This window comes from Malus domestica, chromosome 08 (genome assembly GCF_042453785.1).
Source record: "Malus domestica chromosome 08, GDT2T_hap1".
Classification (NCBI taxonomy): Eukaryota; Viridiplantae; Streptophyta; class Magnoliopsida; order Rosales; family Rosaceae; genus Malus; species Malus domestica.
The window spans coordinates 23,009,832-23,032,400 of NC_091668.1; positions in this window are offsets into that span (position 1 = coordinate 23,009,832).

The window sequence follows — 22,569 nt, forward strand, 5'->3', positions numbered from 1 at the left end:
ATGTTTTACAGAGCAAGTCACAAAAAATTGCATTATTCATCATCCGAACTATAATAACTTCCAGTAGTCTCACTATCATCATTTTTAGTCTCCCATTCCTCCTTCTCAATAGGTACATCACTGTCGTCATTCTGGCCCACTGCAGCATCGTATCGAGGAAGATTACCGAGATCAATTGTAATTGACTGAATCGGTATTTTGATTGAAGCCACTCCTTTTATCTGAAACGGTTATTCGATAAGATTTGTATCTCAAAGTGTTTCCGCATCATTTTCCATTGAAGATTCTAAACGTTGGTTAGCGATGTTGTCGACGTCATCGTCAGTAGAATATTGTTCTCGTATAGCATATACATTCATTTGATCCATCTTTTGAACAACTTTCCAACCTTTTCTGGCTTTAGGGTCATCTAGATACACAATTTGTTTTTCCATGTGTGCCAAAATGTAAGGGCCATCATCGTACCAAGTTCTGTTAGTGTTCACAGATAGTAAGCCATGGTAGATTTTAACACTTTCCTGCCTATTTGGGTTTGTATCAAACCATTGATACTTAAACATGATCACTTGGCATCGGTCTTTCTAAAGCAATTGCACGACACTTGTTAGTTTGCCACCTGGGACATGGACACTGTTGTTTTACGTACACAACTTGTCATTTCGTGCATCCCCCCAAAACTTGACGCCATTAACATGGCAACCCGAGAACAATTCAGCGTAAATCGATCCGAACGCCAAGTTATATAACTCTTGACTATAAGTGGGAGAATTCGATGCTTTCAATTTATTCACCTAACATTATACAAAAACATACACTTGTTAGTTTGAGAGAATTAAATACTACAATATATATGTTAAATACAAAACACTTAGAACTTACATATTCGAGAAAACACTGTGGAAACAATTCATCATCTCTTCATGCTCATCTAGGTATGCCATTGTCTTGTCATAATTGTTCAGTACAAACCAATGTGCTACCACCACGTCATTTTTGGAAAAAGACTCGCCTCGTACAGTATCTCCAAAGGGTCGTGTGCATTGGGCAAAAATAGAAAGTTTCTCCTTTCTCACACCTCGGTCATTATTGCACAGAGGACGACTAAAAGTCATCTCCACATCTTTTAAATACATTCCACAAAATGTAAGTGACTTATATTGAACCCAAGCCTCTATAATTCATCTTTCAGGCTTCACCCTATTATGTACATTTTTTTTCAACTACCCAAGAAGGTAGCCAAAATAAAACAAGGTGAGTCAAATTAGTAAGTGTCAATTAATGACAAATAAACACATGATGAGGGTTATATACCTTTCTATTGGATACATTCAGCGATAGTTGACAGGACTAGCAAGCAATGCCTCTTCCAGCAAGTGAATCATCACGTGGATCATACTTGTGAAGAAAGCTGGAGGAAATATCATCTCAAACTTGCATAGAACTTGGATAATGTCATGGCGCAACTGATTAATGTTCGTCTTTCGCAACGTTCTTGTCGTTAGTTGGGAAAAAAATCTAGACAACAACTTGATTGGCTTCACTACATCTTCCGTCAATAGTTGTCAAATACCCACAGGAAGTAGGCGTTGCATAACCATGTGGTAGTCATGGCTCTTTAGTCCGGCAAATTTACCCCCGCCAACATTCACGTAACGTGCAATATTAGAAGCATACCCATCGGGAAACTTTACAAATGATAAAAACTTTAAGAACTCTTTTTTGTCATTCGATTTCATGGAAAAAATCCAAGATCCCTTCTGACTTTATCATTGTCCCTATTCATCCATAAATCCCTCTGTATTCCCATTCGTTCCAAATTAAGCCGAGCTTTGATCATGTCCTTTGTCTTGCCCTTGATATCTGGAATGGTGCCCATTAATATATCAAATACATTTTTCTCAACACGCATAACATCGAGGTTGTGTCTCAGTTTTAGTTTCGACCAATACGGGAGCTCATAAAACATAGACTTGCGCATTCAGTTCATATGTGTAAAAGATCTGGTCCTACTCACTGTTTTCTTGAATGGAGCAAAATCCAAACGATTAAGTTGTTCCAAAATCTGATCACCAGACCATTCTCAAGGTTTAAGGCGATGCTCTATTTTCCCGTTAAACTCTTTATCCTTTTCCCGCCATTTGTGGTCCCATGGTAACCATCTCTGATGACCAAGGTAACAAACTTTTCCAGAGTGCCAACCAGATGTTACATCATTCATGTATATAGGACATGCCATATAACCCCTAGTGCTCCACCCATAAACCCTTGCCTATGCGGGAAAATCGTTCATAGTCCACATAACTACTGCCCGCAAAGTGAACATTTTCCCAGTACACTTATCATACGTGCGCATACCGTTTGTCCATAAATTCTTCAGCTCATCAACCAACAACCTTAAGTAAACATCGATTAACTTACCAGGATCCTCAGTTATCAAAAGAGTCTTCATCCTGTATTTTTTTTTTCATGCATTTCCAAGGTGGAAAATGATATGGAAATACAAAAATAGGCCAAGTGTTGTGGTGTTGGTTTAGAACCCTGAACGGCAAGTCCTAATCTGACATTCTTGGAATTAGCAACAAACTCGGGGAATGTTTGATCGAACATTTTCCATGCCTCCCCATCTAAAGGATGCCTCATCACATTGTCGTCTACTCGTTTTTCCTTATGCTATCTCATGTCGGTGGCATTATGCATTGACATATAGAATCACTGCAACCTAGGTTTCAAAGGCAGATAGAGCATGACTTTTTGTGGGATCTTAGCCGTTCTATTATGAGATCTCATTTTAAGCCTCGACTCATTGCATACAGGGCATTTATCCAATGCTTTATCTCTTTGTATAATAGAATACAATTGTTTTTGCAAGCATAAATTTTTTGCATAACCCAATCCTAGACCATTCAACACCTTTTGTGCATGTTTATGGTCTTTCGGAAAACAATTGTACTTTGGAAGCATTCTCTTAAAAACCCCCCAAAAATAATCAAAACACTAGTTTGACATAAGATACTTCATTTTTCCATGCATTAGTTCCACAATGGCCATGAGAACTGAAAAGGTCTCGCACCCGGGTATAACTCTTGGTTGGCATTTTTTAATAGTTTTTCATATTGTTCGAACTCTGCACTATCCATTGGTGTTGGCACGTCATTTTCCCTTCTTGATTGGTGTTTGTCGATGCAAATGGAAAAACATCATTTATAATATCCATGACTTTTTCATTAGGATCCACATTAGGTTCAACATTGCCCACTCTTGTGGCGTTTGAAGACGAAGCATTGTCTAATTGTTCCCCATGATGGTTCCAAGTATTATAGGTCTCAACCATTCCATTCCTTACTAAATGAAATCGAACATTTTCAATTGTGTCCCTTAACATGTTGTTACACCTCATACAACAACACCAGATTCTAGTTGCACCCGAGTTGTGTGTACGTGCAAAGTCAATAAAATCGTCGATTCCATCCAAGTAGTCGTCCGCTCATCTATTCAAGTTCTGTATCTATGTTCTATCCATAACTCCTGTAACCATAATAACAGTACAACAATCACAACAACTTCATACAAATGATACTATCACCTTATGTCTCCGGTAAAGGCCATTTCCCATTTGGGAATGCAAAGTTACGTAATTTACGGCTACATCAAATTAGATTTCGATGTGGAGGAATTTCAGCAGTATCTCGGTATAGGTCTTCAGATGGACGACGTAGAAATGAAATACCTATGTGCCACCCGAAGAACGTACAGAGATGACACCAAAGTCCCCACAACTGAAACCTAATCCTTCAACCATAAACTATGCGCCATAACTATTCCCAAATTGTCCAAATCAAGAATCAATTGGAATGCAGTCATCGCACCCATGTGCAAAATCCAACTAATCATCGAACGGGAAACTAAGTTTTACTAAAATAAAAAAACAAGTACAAAATTAATTACAATTAACTCCGTACATCACAACACATATATGTACGTCACGTACAAATTTAACAACATAATATACAAATAATTTCACAACATAATATAAACATAACAATATAATTTCAATATAATTTCAACATAATTTAAGTAATTTTATATTCATTAAAAATCAAACGAAGAAAATACCTTCTAAATCGTTCTCCACCAATCACTAATCACACACAACAGACAACGAATTTCATGGTGTTAGTATGAATTTACATTAATATTGTTACCATAACAATAAAAAAAACACGCTTACCAAACACACCGAGATAGCTCGATCAACCTAGACAAGAAGATGTAGGGAATATTAGATGATGAAATAGAGAGAAAGTGGAAGTGACAGATGTCGGATTGAAGAAAAATGAAGGGGAGGAGGTGTAAAGGCTGAATCTGCAGTTTTCTGCCTCTGCAGTTGAAACCACCTTATAAAGAATAGTCATCTATAAAACATAAATTTATTACTTAAAGTCAAATATAACGTCCTCAAAATCTTATTTCATAATAAATAAATAAAAAGCCATTAAACTTTGTTCTTTCTACTCTGGGGCATCAACACCTCACTCAAATACTTCCGCTGCTTCTCATCCATATACTTCCGCTGCTTCTTATCAGTTTCATCAACATCCCAATGAACCTATATTAATTCCAATAACAATAAATTAGTAATTTAAAAAGTACTACTTTTTAACAAAAATAATTATACATTATTTAATATAAACTTACCGATAACTCTCCCACCATGGACTTCTTCAACTCCTCAGGCACCTTTTTCCAAAACTCAAACTTGGCAGAACATTGGCTCCGCACCGAACCCCCAATATCAAACCCTATTTTGTCTTCAAAGTAGGGCACTTGCTTATGACGGTACCTCATATTCGCAATACACCTTTCCTTTCGTGAGAGCTTTCTCCCGAATTAGCCATTGCCTTTCAAAAAAAACTTTGAAAACTAGGGTTCTGAAATTCTGTTTATATAGAACCCGTTTCACTTTGCACAACAAACCACTTCATCAAGCAAAATAAGTTACAAATGCGTAATAAATGAGCATGGTTGAAGGGTATTTGACAGTTTCAATGAAACTTTGCGCGACGAATATGTGGAAATTTTCGTCGTGCAAACACTTGGCGGCAAAAAAATATTCCTACTTTTTCTTGCGCGACGGTCTAAAATATCCATAATATCCCGATATTTCCATCGAAATTTCCGTGTTTTTGGACTACCGATATTTCCGATATCATCGATATTTTAGACTTTGCTAAGTCACTCATGTATCATACCATGTAATGTATAAAGTGTAAAATATTGTACTAATTCATTATATATAAATGATTATGGTGTGTTTAAACTTCTTTCATTAATTACTACATATTTTCTACACTCACAATGTTTGCCAGCTCGCTATATAATCAACTTAAATCAGTTATATCTATCATGCAATGCATTTCCTTCCAATTTTTTGTGATAAACTAATAGATAATTGACTAAATAAACATCCTGCAAAGTTTCAATAAAAATTTCCAAGTTTTTCTTACAATTTCCATGGTTTTTATTCAATTTTTATCGATATCGATAATATCCCGATATTTCCATCGAAATTTCCGTGTTTTTGGACTACCGATATTTCCGATATCATCGATATTTTATACCTTGGCGACGACCACAAGTGTTCGCCGCGCGAAGTATTTTTACGTGATGAAATTTTTCGTCGCATAAAGTTTTTGTTTTCCCTATCCTACCCTTTTTGCTCGACTAATATATTTTTTCGTCGCGCAAGCTGTTTTTTCTACTAGTGTAAGTAGGAGTTGTAAAGAATTATTGGCTAAGCTCAACCCACCTCACTAATTAAGTGTTTACATGTTTCACTTGATTTAATTAAACTAAGACATGTGAATTAAAATGAATTGAATTGACAAAGATCAAATGACAAAAATTAACAAGAGATGTGTGTAGTTGGATATCGAAAAGGGAGAGTGTCTTTGGTGTCGTTAGAGCCTCATTCCGTTTTTCCCCTTCCAGATTAATGAAGGGCAATATGAACTTTTCGGTGACAAATGTTGGTCAAAAGAGCAATATTTAGAGTGTGTTCAAAAGTGCAACCAATGCCCAAAATATATATATTGTGGGTAATTGCCCTTTTGTTTATTTAATTTAGGGAAAATTAGGTTCACATCCTTATTTTTGTTAATTCATTGATTAAAATCTTATTCATTTTCAATTTTTGATCAAGGTCTTTGTGTATTAATAACATCATTAATTATTTGAATAATAAAATATTTTTATTTTTAAATATATTCCTTTAGTGTTAAAAATGTTACAATTAGTATATTTATGTTTATATTTATGGCTAAATTTTCTATCATATATTTTTATTTTTAGTTTGTACCTATTTTTAATTTGCAAATATTTTTTAATTTGTACCAATTTTTTTTTTCATTTTTAATTTTTACCCATATATTAGTTTCTTTTTGTGCCCATATTTTTTTAAAGTTTTATTTGTGTTTGTACCCATGTGTATACCGTCACGTGACATTGTATATTTAATCAATGATAGAAAAATTACATACGGTATATTTATGTATTATGCCTAAACTTTGTATCATATATTTAATTTGCAACTTTTTTTTTAAATTTGTAGTATTTTCTTTTTAGTTTTATTTTGTACCCATGTATTAATTTCTTTTAGCACCTATATTTTTTAAAAATTCATTTGTACTCATAATTTTTTAATCTTTTATCTGTACCCTAATTTATTTATAATGTATCCATTCTTCTTTATTAATGTGCCACTTTGTTATATGTGAAATGTACCAATTTTTTGTAGAATGTACCAATTTTTTTAACACTGTGGATACATTCTTTTGCCATTTATTATTTCTTACTTTTTCATAGTTTTTATCCATTTATTCAATCAAAATGTTTGAATTTTTTTTATTGTAACCGCTTTTAATAGTACTATAATGAGGGATTTTAAATTTATAGGATTATAAATCTCATAAAATATAAAACAATTAATGTCAAAACTATAAAAATATAAATATTAATAGTAATATAATGAGGTGTACAAAGTCAAGAGACTATGATCAAACTTTGAATACTTTCAAGGTTTTAATCAAAGAATGTTAAGGATTAAGGACCGCATCCAAAGTATCCCTTCAATTTAATTGAGAGAATTTTACTTCATCGGTATAATTTTTATTGAGCTAGCGTGCATGATAAAAACACTCGAGGAGCTACTAGCCATTGCCAGAGAATAATGGGTGCTATCAAAAATCATGTAAAAGAGTAGGGTGGTCGTAGATGAGAAAAGATGGACTTCTGGAACAAAAATAATGAACCAATGGCAATACCAGCCAACTATAATTTTTTATTTTGAGACGTCCTAAAGTTATTCATTTGAACTATCAAAAAGCATTAATCATTAGCTGTAATCAAAATATTTTTTTTGGAAACATATTTGAATTTTAGTTTGAAACTTCTAAAACTTTCAAGATTTATGTTGTACATCAGTATGACAAGAACTTTTGTATATAAAAGAATAAAAAATAAAAAACAATATTTGAAGAAAATCTGTATTACAGTTGGTTTGGGATTGTGGTACTTTTAAAAATAGTGGCTTATTAAAAAAGGAAATTGTTATTAACACTCCAAAATCTCATTCTACACTCCAAACTTTCTATATTAGGAAAGCAAAATACACTTGTGAGGAGTGTAGAATGAGATTTTTGAAGTGCCAATAACACTTCCCTTAAAAAACATAGAACATCAAATGTCTTTGCTAAAATAAAAAAAATAAGGAAAATAAAAAAAAATTAAAAAACTGTTATCAATGACAGTAGAAAAGAAAAAGCAGGGTTTACCATGCTTCTAAAAAAAATGTTTTTTCTTTTTTCAAAACATAGTAATCAACGCTCATTTAATGAAATTTTCAAATAGTAAGTATACCCCCACATATTTTACAAAATTACAATCATTGACAATTATTATATGACATTAAATACCATATCCTTTTTAGTCTTTTAACATATTCACAATAATTTATATAAAAATTTATCAAACACTAAGACACTTTTTTTTTTGTTAAAAGCATTTATACAAGAAATGTTTTTCCAAACACTCAAAAGAATATTTTTTAAAAAAGCACAGCAATACCAAGCTAGCCCTTACTGTTTAACGTCCTCTTCTCTATTTTTAGGTAAAAGGTTTTAGGTTCAACCTCACTAATTGCTATTTAACACCAAAAGATTATTTGGTTAGATTCAACTCTTACCATTAATATTTTTGTATACAAATAAAAATAATAATATGTCTAAATAATCTTCTCAAGTAATGTTCTCTTAGGCAATTGGGTACCGTTCGGTATGTAGACGGGACGGGACAGAACAGGATGGGACACGACGGGACGGGACGGAATGGAACTTTATGTTTGATAGGCACAGGACGGAACGGGACAATTGTTTTGTTCTGTGTTTGGTAAGCGCATGACAGCACGGAACCAAAAGATTAAATGACTAACTTACCCTTATTCCACCTGTTGTTTGGCACAATGTTTATGCGTGGAACAGAATAGGACAGTTTTCCACAAATCTAATTAAATATTTCCATGTAGATTTAAAATATTTAATAATAAAAAATAATTTTATTTTTATATAATTAAAACTTAAAAAAGAAAAAAGAAAAAGAAGAAGATGAACTGTTCATCTTCTTCTTCCCTACCCTGTCTTCTTCCCTATTAAAACTTAAAACTTAAATATTTCAATCTTGATTTTGTTGCTTTAGCAAACCCCCATCAAAACAAAAGTTTCCCAAAATCTCTATCTCACTAAGGTTTTCAAACCAACAGCAAATAAGCAAAGATTTTTTGTCCTGCAGGTTGAGATTTTGATTTTTGGGTTGCAAGATTTTTTACTCATTCCCCAGAAGAAAAAAAAAACCATATATACTAAGAACCCAACTGCAATTCAAAGTTGATAAATTGGGGTTCAAAGCCAAAGTCGTCGTCAAGTACATTGCCGTTGTCGGTCGCCGGAAGCAATCGACTCGTCGGAAACTCGTTGCTTGAACTGAACTTTGGAGTACCCATCTGAGAGTGAGAATCTTGCCAAAAAATTAACATCGAATGACATGTCGGGTCTAATGCATTGAGCTAAATACAATAAGTGCCTATCACACTTAGATAAGGATGTTCAGATCCAAAATCTCTTCATCATCCTTCTTCAAATGGAAGGGATCTTGTTTTGCATCTAGCGATCAAACAACCATAGGAGTACTTAAAGGCTTCGCTTTACCCTTGTTAAAGCAGCGCAACACCTTCTGGGTGTAGTTCAATTGATGCACTAAGATTCCATCTTAACAGTGTTTTATCTCGAGATCGAGATAATATCGAGTATTTCATAGATTTTTCATCTCAAATTCGGACTTCAGGTGCGCAATAGTTCTCTCAGGCTCTTCAGGAGTTCCAATGAGATTCATGTCATCGACATATACTACAGCTATCGCAAAATCAAAATGTGACTTCTTAATGATGTCATCGACATATACTCCAACTATTGCAAAACCAGAATGTGACTTCTCAATGAACACACAAGGGCATAGTTCGTTGTTCACATATCCTTAACTAGTCAAATACTCACTCAGATGATTATACCACATTCTTCCAAATTGCTTCAAATCGTAGAGTGAACGCCTCAGCCGAATTGAGAGGGTGTTCCGGGATTTAGAAATATTTGATCTAGTCAATGTAAGTCCTTCAGGAGTTTTCATGTAAATTTTCGTATCAAGAACCCCATAGAGATACGCAGTTACTACCAACTGTATACTCAGTTTTTCTGAAACTACCAACTGATAAGGTATTGAAAAGTAATCACATCCATAACGGGTGAATAAGTTTTGTCATAGTAATTCCAGGGGCGTTGTGAGAAACCTTGTGGAATAAGATAAGCTTTGTAATGCACAATTTTGTTCTTTTCATTACACTTCCAAACGAAAATCCATTTGTAGCCAACGGGCTTCACATGTGGAAGAGTATGAGCTATAAGTCTAAACACCTTACATTTCGCAAGCGAATTGAGTTCAACTTGGATTGCTTGTTTCCAGTTTGACTAATTGGTTCTACGTCTACATTCATCAACGAAATAGGGTTCAATGTCATCATTCAACATGATCTCAGTAGCAACTACATAATGATCATCTCATTTCTACACTAGACATCATCTAAGTTAACATAATAGACCGAAATTTCACGATTCTCGAGAAAATGATTAGTCTCTTCAATGACGCTTCAATAATTTAGAATTTCCTTATAAGTTGGACAGAATGAGTAAGCGACAATCGAATTCATGGTAGGCTTAGTAAGAGCCTGTGCCACGGGTTTCCTCTTTTGAGAGTGTGAATCAATTGAACCAAGAGGTCTACCATGCTTTTGTGTAAGGGCAGATGATTGGCGAGTCGCTGATGTACGTGGATCAACAAAGTGGCGTCCCGGGCCTCTAGGAAGGAAGTCTGTCATGCATTTGGTACATCCATCTTTGCAGGCACATTCACAACTGGAATATAAGATCTCGTCAGTCGCGCTAGATGGGTGAAAGCATCTGGCATGCTCTAAGCTATGCTCTAGAGATCTAATATGTGTTGCACTTCAATTTCAGATTGAACGGTGCAGGGATCTAAATGAGACAATGTGGGAGTCATCCACAATAATTCGCGTCGTTCATCAGAAAAGTTAACGTTCTTATCTCTCCCTAATTACAAAAAGACTGTCTCATAGAAGTGACAATCAACGAAATGAGTAATAAATAGATTGCTTGTCAAAGGCTTCAAGTAACGAATAATTGAAGGAGAATCATATCCGACATAGATTCCCATCCTTCACTGAAGCCCCATTTTTTGTACGTAAAGGTGGAGAAATCGACACATAAATCGCACAACAAAAAACGTGCAGATGTGATATGTCGGGTTCGTATCCAATAACTAATTGAACGGTGCTATATGTTTGGGTCACAACAAGCCTCAGGCGGACCAACATGGTTGCGTGCAATATTGTATGGCCCTAAGCAGTGATCGAGAGCTTGGTACGTATAACCAACGATCGAGCAATCATTTGTAAGCACTTAATGAATGCCTTTGCCAGGCCATTCTGGGTGTGAACATGGGGTATTGGATGTTCAACTTCAACCCCAATCGACATGCAATAGCCATCAAAAGTTTTAGATATGAATTCTCCAGCATTATCTAATCGAATAGATTTGATCGGGTAATTAAGGTGGTGAGCCCTGAGCTTGATAACCTGAGCTAACAGTTTGGAGAATACAGTGTTCCTTGTGGACAACAAGCACACGTGTGACCAATGTGTAGAAGTGTCAACCAAAACCATAAAATATCTAAATGGTCTACATGGAGGGTGAATCAGTCCACAAATGTCCTTCTGAATCCTTTATAAAAAAATGGGAAAATTCGAACAAATCTTGTCATAAGAAGACTTAGTGATAAGCTTTCCTATGGAGCAGGTTTGACATGAGATTCCTTGAATCAAACCTAAACTTTGGGTTAGTCGATGCTCGTGTGATGATTTGAGGATACGGCACATGGCTACTCATCCAGGATGTCCCAAACGATCATGCCAAAGTGTGATTTCGTGCGCAGTCCCAGAGGTAGGGCTGGCTACATAGTGGCATTCTATGGGGCATATGGTCGTAGTATACAGCCCACTCAGGATATGCTCCATCTACTTTAGAATACGCTTCTGGCCATATTTGTAGGAAGTTATGTACAGAAATTCAACTCCGTTTTCTACGTGGGTTTCAGTGTGGTAATTATTATCTCTAATGTCCTTGAGACTCGACAACATTCTTCCGGAACATGGAGAATAGAGTGCCTCATCAATGGTCAAGATTATACCATTGGACAACATTATACGTGCCTTACCGTATCATTCGATCAAGTTGGACGGGCCTGAGAGGCCAGAGGTGCATTTTTGAGTATGAAGTTAGTGAAATAGATGCATTCACATAAAATGGTGTGCGTGGTTGCACTATCTGCTAGACAACTAACTTCCCCATTAGTCATACTTGGAATGAAAAATTAATTTGAATCGGTCATATGCATAAAAGTTCTTAAAAACAAATATCCATTCAAAATAATTTGAAGTATTAAAGGATGGTAATTAATTAAAACTTAATATCCAAAAAATAAATAAATCACCAACAAATAATCCAAACATAAAGGAAAATTGTTCAAAATTTAACCAAAAAACAAGGGGGGTTCGACCACGATTGTGGAATTCGGCCCTAATGTCTAATTTCAAGAAGCGGGTTTGGCCACTGTTGTGGAATTCGGCCCCAACGACTTTTTGAAAGTCAGAAACCTCCATCTTTGTACTTTCCAATTCGTCCACTTCCAAAAAGTTTGATTCAAATTTTTTACGACGAGAATGATATTCTACTACAACCTTTTGGGGAGCTCGGCAAACACGGGACCAATGGTCCTTTGAAACACAGCGACAACAAATATCTGCATCCATGGTTTCAAGTTCTTTGCCCTTATTCTTGAAGTTTGGGGCCTTGGGAGCGAGGTTTGGGCACTTCTGGGCTTTGTTTCCTTCCTTAGATGGGCTTTGGCTCTGTTGACCTTGACGGGGTGGCTTTTTGCTGCCCTTACCATGCCTCTGTTGGCATTTTAGGCGTTGGTTGGTGCTATAGTGTGCTTCAGGCGCATCAGTCACCCCAGTAGGTCGAGCTTGATGATTTTTCATTAACAGCTGATTCTGCATTTTAGCGATAAGTAAAACAGAGATTAAATCTGAAAACTTAGTGAACTTCTGAGCCCTATATTTTTGCTGCAGGATAATATTAATCGAATAGGTCGTCTCCAGGAGATCCGCTTCTGTCAAAGTTTCATTACAAAACTTGAGAAGTGATCGGATTCGATAAACTTCAGAATTATATTCATTCACAGACTTAAAGTCTTAGAAGTGCAAATGCTGCCAATCATGTCTTACTTCAAGTAAAAAGATGTCATTTTGGTGATCAAAAAGAGCCATAGTGCTCATGGATCCTCCTCAGCAAGGTACTCGGTTTGTAGGGCGTCATGAATATATCTTCGGATAAAGATCATAGTAGTGGCTTTCTCAGCTTTGCTAACCAGGTTGTCCTTCTCATCTTCAATGGCAGGACGTAAGTTCTTTACAGTAAGGTGGAGCTTCAGATCTTGGACCCACTTAAGGTAGTTCCTTCCAGAGTCCTCTAAAGCAGTGAAGTTAAGTTTGTTTAAATTCAACATGTTCATATCACAAAATAGATGGACACGATGTGGTTAGTGTAATGGAGAAAAATCATTCCATTCACATATGAGTAAAACATTCAGGTTATAATAGACATGTATTGGTTTAAATTTGCATGAAAAAACTTCGAGTTTTCATGGGTGATGTTTATAAAGGAAAATTCAAGGTTTTAAGCAAGGCATGTTTTTGAAAACTTCATGTTTCGAAAAAATTATGAACTACAGGTTCATATGTTCTTGCAGATAAACGCAAATATATATATATATACAGAAATATGTAAGAAGAAAATATGCAAATAGAACTTCAGGTCTATAATTATAATTGAATTACTTATTTGGACTTTGGGCCAAATTTAAAGTGTGGGTGAAAAAATATAAAACCCGAATTGTCTAAAAAAAATAAACAATGAAGCTCGAGGACCAAAAACATGGGCCAAAGCCCACGAGTGGGCATACCAATTTTCTGCCGTGATGTCTAAGCCCAAAATGGGCTGGAATTGTCTTGGGTGAGCTGCAGGCCCAAAGCGAAAAAGGGAAAGAAGATGGGCTCGAGTAGCAAGGCTAAAAGTATAGGCTGGATCAAAAAAAAAAAGAGCCTATGCAAGGGGGATCTTATGCTACGGGGTGTAGGGAACATTGGGTGCCCTACGAGGGCAGGATTCCACTGCGGTGGGGATACGGGAACACCAAGCATGGGCTGGTGTTGCAAGGTCGGGTCGAACAGAAGCCAAATGAGCTCTGTGATGTAGGCTGAGGAATTTGTTCAAGCCTAAAGGGCTGAAGCATTGTCGAGGGATAGGCCAAGCCCAAGTGGGCTTGGATTTGCTGTGACCTAGACATCCTAGTGTAAGCTGGGTGAAATCGTCAGAGAAGAGGATCGGCGACATCGCTTCAGGCGGTCTTGTCATGGTGCAAAAAGTCATGGCGAAGGCCATGGGTGCAACGGCAAACCATAATTTGAACGAAAAGTGAAGAACTCTCAACGTAGTATAACCTTAGAATTTTTTATTTGAATTTCAAAGAAAACAAATCCAATTACAAACGAGAAATCGTCGGGGATGACTTTAGGTTGTCGGGAGAATTGCCGAATGTGGTTAGGCATGGCTGCAAGCCATGCTACTTAACGGTTTTAAGGTGGGCTATGTCTTTTGGGCGTTGGGTCTGGGTTTTAGGCCTGGAGCCGTAGCTCTAAGGTGGGTTCTCGGCTCGGGAAGGTAACGGGGGTGGCCCATCGACATTGGTGGGTTTCGACGAAACCCTAAACGAAATCTTTTATAATTTTTTTTCAATTCCAGATTAATTCAATGCATATTTATATAATTTAATGCATGAGTAGTTATTTGATGTAATTCATGGCAATATCAAATTTACATCATTCAACAATTATGAATATAATGCATACACAATTTATGTAGAATCTAAAATTTGAAAAACGTAAAGTTGGGTCATGCATTATGGTGAATGTTCATACTATCAGGGCTACATAAATATCTAGATAAAAACTGTTGTTTTGAAAGAACTTGATTGCATGATGATATGGATGAACTGGTTTGATGCAGAATGCTTCCTCATCAAATTCCTAAGCACAGCGGTATGAGTGTGCTGATAACATGTTGTGGTCTATTTTATCTAACAGGGAGAGAGACGGCCGGTGGCAAAGGAAGAGAGATATTGTAGAGATAATGTGTTTGTAGGAATGTAGAGAAATGTGTGTTGTTATCCTTCCTACGTACGTAATGCCTTTATTTATAGTAATAAGGGAGAGAAGAAATCATTCATCCCCATGAAATACAAGTCATAATAGGAAAAGATAACTAGAATCAAATCTAATTTAAGATTTACATAATCACACTTTGATACAAAGTTTACAACAAAATACTCTTATTAAAAAAAATTAATTAAAATTGGTCCCACCCACCTCTCTCTCTTACCATCCCCCACCTTGTCTCTACCACTTCCTTATCTCATCAGCCGCCATGGCTCACCAGCCACCACCGCCAAGTCCACCACCAATGCATTGAATTTCAGTGGGAACCTCATTCCCCATCTCTCCCACAGCTGCCATGATGTCCTCACTCACACCTAACTCCCCAAAACTCTTAACCTCTTTATTCTTCATATTTTCCAACTTACGCAGCCCCTCATCGCTTTACCTCTGGGTTTGGGGTTTCGTAGAGCTATTAAGGTGCATCAGCTTGGCTTATCGAGAAGTATTTCATGCTACAAGGGTTTGGTATTTTAGTCTTGAATTCAATTGTAACGGCGAAGCTGGCGGTGACTGTTGTGGCTGTGGCAGTTCAAAGATGCCTAAACCTAAAACTTGGTGGTTTTGGCAATCTTGGAGACGGGTTGGGGAAGACGATAGAGACTAGAGAGGTAGGTGGTCTCAATTTATATTAATTTTTATTTTTTGTGAATTTCATATTTATTATAAGGGTAAAGAGGAAAGAAAATGATTTGTATTTTCAAAACATTTAATTTGTAGTTTCAAGTGTGAGTGGAGTCCACATTCCTCACTTATATTTATTGTTGATCCTAAAGGGTGTATTTTTATTCACCATCTTAAAATGGTGGTAATTCTCACCCACTCTATTTATTATCACTAGATGAGTCTAAATTTTGAAATTTGTGTCTATACACTACATGGATATCTAAATTTAAACTCATCTAAATGTGATAAATAGATGAGCATCACTAGCATTTGAGGATGGTGAGTAAAAATATTTTTTATCCTAAATAAAATAATGAAATCGAAAGCAATCTTCATTCTTTTTTGTTGTTCATCTTATTCCTTTTTCTCTTTGTCTTCACCATCTATTCATAGTTTTTTTTCCCCAATTTTCAGAATCTCAGATCTAATTGCAACGATGGGTTGTGAGTCATCGATTGATCTTGGGTCTGTGGGACGATTTGTGAAGGTATTGGTTGTGGGTGGTGGGCAGCAAATCATGCGGCCTCAACGTTCGCTTGCCTCAATGCTTTATTGTGGGTGGTGGTCTTCCAACTCAGCTGCCGCCTAACATATGCCTGATTGTTTACCCATTCTGACCTACTCGTGGCAGCTAGTCAGCGCCTATGCAGCCGACTGGAGCACTTTTTAGAACACTGCTTGCAAGTAAACAAAAATAATCCCGATAGCACACTAGAACTTCTTATCATGTTAAGAAAAATTAGAGATAAAATATAAGGTGACATCAATTTCAAAAACAAACAAACAATAATTGAGCCATATTTTAGGAAGACCTTATAGTTAATAATAGGGTAAATTACCATTTACCACCTCAAGTTTAGAGTCAATTTCTATTTTTTACAACATCTTTAAAACATTTCAATTTCATACCTCAAGTACTATTTTATTTCAATATAATACATCTGTTACATTTTCCATCCATTAATCATTTAAGAGCTGACGTGGTTGCTATATTTGTGCCACATGACTGCCAAAATTGTGCTATGTGGCAAAAAAACAAATTAATAATAAATAATGATTATAATTATAATTATAAAAAAAAACAAAAAAAACAAAAGCATGAATCCCCAGAAACCCATCCCCAGCAACCCACACCTTCCTCGAGCCCTTTCTCCTCTTCACCCCTACCCCCTTTCTCCATTCTCTCATTTACTCCACCACTAAAAAACCCTAATCTTATTTTTCTCTCTTCGCTCCCAACTCTCAAAGCTCATACCTTTTTTGTTCCTCAAATTTTCCCTAGAAAATCCATCATCGGGCGTAATGGGTTCGAAGTCGATTGTCGGCCATCCTCACACAGGCAATGGCGTCAGCCCTGGGTACTTCTTCCATGAAGCTCATTGACACATTCGAGTTCATGATCCACAAAGAGGCCGCCATGGTCTCTCAGACCAACCGCAACAGGCTCATTTATTCAGGTATTAGGGTTTGAAATTGATTTCAATAGAGCAACAATTTGGGAATTAGGGTTTGAAATTGATTTGTGTAGAGGAGCAATTTGGGGATTAGGGTTTGAAATTGGGTGCTTCTACATCTGCAGCTAAGATTTTGGGTGTTCTTAAAAACGAGAGTTTTGAGGATTTTGAGAAGAAAGACAAGATTCAGAAGTTGTGAACCCCGAAAGCGAGATTCAAAAATTGTGGATCTCCTTCGTCACCCGACCGTCGTTAATCCGACATTTGATATCTTTTCTAGATTTCCTCATTTCAATCTCGCTTTGCTCTCGGTTCCTCTTTTCCTGCTTAAGTCTGACAAATTTGTTGAACTGGATGGAGACAAAGGTGGGAGTTTCATGGATTTTTGGTCGTGTTGAATGAAGAGAACTTAGAGGAGGAGAGGGGTTGCCAGATTTTCATGGTAGAGAAAATGGAAGAAGAAGATGGGTGTTGGCTCAGGTAGGGAAGATGAAGAGAGGGTTTTTTTTTTTTCTTTTTTTTTTAAATAGGACAAATATTATAATACTTTAAAAATATAAAAAAATAATTTTTATGCCACATGGCACAATTTTGGTAGCCACGTCAGCACAAATGTGGTAGCCACGTCAGCTTTTAAATGACCAATGGATGGAAAATGTAACGACTGTATTATATTGAAATAAAATAGTACTTGAGGTATGAAAGTGAAATGTTTTAAAGATGTCATAAGGAATTGAAATCGACCCCAAACCTGAGGGGGTAAAATGTAATTTACCCTAAATAATAAGCTTAATGTATCATGTATTATCGTATAAATGTAGCATATTATGTCACATCCCAACTCGGGTCCACCATATCCCGGGCGCGTTCCACCACCGTCGCATGATATTGCCCACTTTGGGCTTACCATTCCCTCATCATTTTCTTTTTGGGAACTCACAAGCAACTTCCCAAAAGGTCACCCATCCTCGGAGTGCTCTGGCCTTCTTCTTGCTTAACTTCAAAGTTCTTACGGAACTCGAAGCCAGTGAGCTCCCAAAAGGCCTCGTGCTAGGTAGGGATGAGAATATACATTTAAGGATTACTCACCAGGGCGATGTGGGTTGTTACAATCCACACCCTTAAGGGCCCGAAGTCCTCATCGGCACATTTCTAGCCAGGGATTGGCGTTGATACCAAATTGTCACATCCCAGCCCGGGTCCACTATATCCTGGGTTCGCTCTACCACCGTAGGACGATAGTGTCCGCTTTGGGCTTACCATTCCCTCACGGTTTTGTTTTTGGGAACTCACAAGCAACTTCCCAGTGGGTCAGCCATCCTGGGAGTACCCTAGCCTACTTCTCGCTTAACTTCGAAGTTCCTACGAAACCCATAGCCAATAAGCTCCAAAAACCCTTGTGCTAGGTAAGGATCGGAATATACATTTAAGGATCACTCCCATGGGTGATACGGCATGTTACAATCAACCTCGCTTACGGGCCCGACGTCCTCATCGGCACACTTCAGGCCAAGGATTGGCTCTGATACTAAATTGTCACATCCCAGCCTGGGTCCACCACATTCCGGGCCTGTTCTACCATCGTAGCATGATATTGTCTGCTTTGGACTTACCATTCCCTCACGGTTTTGTTTTTGGGAACTCACGAGCAACTTTCCAATGGGTCACCCATCCTGGGAATGCTCTGGCCTCCTTCTTGCTTAACTTCGGAGTTCCTACGGAACCCGAAGCCAGTAAGCTCCTAAGAGGCCTTGCGCTAGGTAGGGATGAGAATAAACATTTAAGGATCACTCCCCTAGGCGATTTGGGATGTTACAATCCACCCCCCTTAGAGACCCGACGTCTTCGTCGGCACACTTCCGGCCAGGGATTGGCTCTGATACCATTTGTCAGATCCCAACCCGGGTCCACCACATCCCGAGCCCACTTCATCACTGTAGCACGATATTGTCCGTTTTAGACTTACCATTCCCTCACGATTTGGTTTTTGGGAACTCACGAGCAACTTCCCAGTTGGTCACCCATCCTGGGAGTGCTCTGGCCTCTTTCTCGCTTAACTTCGGAGTTTCTACGGAACCCGTAGCCAGTGAGCTACCAAAAAGCCTCGTGCTAGGTAGGGATTGGAATATACATTTAAGGATCACTCCCTTAAGCAATGTGGGATGTTACACTTTGTTAGATCCGGCTCGGATCCACCACATCCTTGGCCCGCTCTACCACCGTAGTACGATATTGTCCGCTTTGGGCTTACCATTCCCTCACGATTTTGTTTCTGGGAACTCACGAGCAACTTCTCAGTGGGCCACACATACTGGTAGTGTTTTGGCCTCCTTCTTGCTTAACTTCAAAATTCCTACGGAAGTCGTAGCCAGTGAGCTTCCAAAAGGCCTCGTGCTAGGTAGGGATGAGAATATACATTTAAGGAACACTCCCTCTGGGCGATGTGGGATGCTACACTTTGTCAGATCCTAGTCCGGGTCCACCACATCTCGGGCCTGCTTTAGCACCGTAGCACGATATTATCCGCTTTGGGCTTACCATTCCATCACAGTTTTGTTTTTGGGAACTCACGAGCAATTTCTCAATGAGTCACCTATCTTAGGAGTGCTTTGGCCTCCTTCTTGCTTAACTTCGGAGTTCCTACAGAACTCGTGGCCAGTGAGCTCCCAAAAAGCCTCGTGCTAGGTTGGGATGGGAATATGCATTTAAGGATCACTCCCATGGGCGATGTGGGATTTTACAATCCATCTCCCTTAAGGGCCCGACGTCCTCATCGGCACACTTCATGTCAAGGATTGGGTTTGATACCAAAATGTCACATCCCAGCCTGGGTCATCCATATCCCGGGCCCGTTCCTCCATCCTAGCATGATATTGTCCGCTTTGGGCTTACCTTTACCTCACGGTTTTCTTTTTGGGAACTCACGAGCAACTACCCAGTTGGTCACCTATCCTGGGAATGCTCTGGCCTCCTTTTCGCTTAACTTAGAAGTTCTTACGGAACACGAAGCCAGTGAGCTCCCAAACAACCTTGTGCTAGGTAGGGATGAGAATAAACATTTAAGGATCACTCCCCTAGGCGATTTGGGATGTTATAATCCACCCCCCTTAGGGGCCCGACGTCTTCGTCGGAATACTTCCGGCAAGGGATTGGCTCTGATACCATTTGTCAGATCCCAGCCCGGGTCCACCACATCCCAGACCCGCTCCACCACTGTAGCACGATACTGTCCACTTTGGGCTTATCATTCCCTCACGGTTTTGTTTTTGGGAACTCATGAGCAACTTCCCAGTAGGTCACTCATCCTGTGAGTGCTCTGGCCTCTTTCTCACTTAACTTCGGAGTTCCTACGGAACCCGTAGCCAGTGAGCATCTAAAAAGCCTCATGCTAGGTAGGGATTGGAATATACATTTAATGATCACTCCCTTGAGCGATGTGGGATGTTACACTTTGTCAGATTCGGCCCGGGTCCACCATATCCCTGGCTCGCTCTACCACCGTAGCACGATATTGTCCACTTTGGGCTTACCATTCCTTCACGGTTTTGTTTTTGGGAACTCACGAGCAACATCCCAGTTGGCCACCCATACTGGGAGTGCTCTGGCCTCCTTCTTGCTTAACTTTAGAGTTCCTACGGAACCCGTAGTAAGTGAGCTCCCAAAAAGCCTTGTGCTAGGTAGGGATGGGAATATACATTTTAGGATCACTCCCCTAGGCGATGTGGGATGTTACAATCCACCTCCCTTAGGGGCCCCACATCCTCATCGGTACACTTCCTGCCAAGGATTGGCTTTGATACCAAATTGTCACATTCCGGCCAGAGTCCACCATATGCCGAGTCCGTTCCACCACCGTAGCATGATATTGTCCGCTTTGGGCTTACCATTCCCTCACCGTTTTGTCTTTGGGAACTCACGAGCAACTTCCCAATGGATCACCCATCTTGGGAATGCTCTGGCCTCTTTCTCGCTTAAGTAGTACCTACGAAACCCGAAACCAGTGAGCTCCCAAAAAGCTCTGTGCTAGGTAGGGATGAGAATAAACAGTTAAGGATCACTCCCCTAAGCGATTTGGGATGTTACAATCCACCTCCTTAGGGGCCCAACGTTCTCATCGGCACATTTCTGGCCAGGGCTTGGCTCTAATACCATTTGTCAAATCCCAGCCTAGGTCAACCACATCCCGGGCCCGTTCTACCACTGTAGCACACTATTGTCTGCGTTAGGCTTGCCATTCCCTCACGGTTTTTTTTTTTGGGAACTCCCAACCTACTTCCCAGTAGGTCACCTATCCAGGGAATGCTATGGCCTCTTTCTCGCTTAACTTCGGAGTTCCTACGGAACCCGTAGCCAGTGAGCTCCCAAAAAGCCTCGTGCTAGGTAGAGATTGGAATATACATTTAAGGATCACTCCCTTGGGCGATGTGGGATGTTACACTATGTTAGATCCAGCCCGGGTTCACCACATCCCTTGCCTGCTCTACAACCGTAATACGATATTGTCCACTTTCGGCTTACCATTCCCTTGCGGTTTTGTTTCTAGGAACTCACGAGCAACTTCTCAGTGGGTCACCCATACTGAGAGTGCTCTAGCCTCCTTCTCACTTAACTTCAGAATTCCTACGGAAGTCGTAGCCAGTGAGCTTCCAAAAGGCCTCGTGCTAGGTAGGGATGAGAATATACATTTAAAGAACACTCCCCATGGGCGATGTGGGATGTTACACTTTGTCAGATCCTAGCCTGGGTCCACCACATCCCGGGCCTGCTTTAGCACTGTAGCACGATATTGTTCGCTTTGGGCTTACCATTCCCTCACGGTTTTGTTTTTGGGATCTCACGAGCAATTTCCCAATGGGTCGCCCATCTTGGGAGTGCTCTGGCCTCCTACTTGCTTAACTTCGGAGTTCATACGGAACCCGTAGCCAGTAAGCTCCCAAAAAGACTTGTGCTTGGTTGGGATAGGAATATACATTTAAGGATCATTCCTCTAGGCGATGTGGGATGTTACAATCCACTTCCCTTAGGGGACCGACGTCCTCATTGGCACATTTCCTGCCAAGGATTGGCTTTGATACCAAATTGTCACATCCGGGCCTGGGTCCACCACATCCCTGACCCGTTCCACCACCGTAGCATGGTATTGTCCGCTTTGGGCTTACCATTCCCTCACGGTTTTGTTTTTGGTAACTCACGAGCAAATTCCCAGTGGGTCACCCATCTTTAGAGTGCTATGGCCTCTTTCTCGCTTAATTTCGGAGTTCCTACGGAAGCCGAAACCAGTGAGCTCCCAAAATGCCTCATGCTAAGTAGGGATGAGAATATACATTTAAGGATCACTCTCCTGGGTGATGTAGGATGTTACAATCCACCCGCCTTACGGGCCCGACATTATCGTTGGTACACTTCTGGCTAGGGATTTGCTCTGATACCATTTGTCAG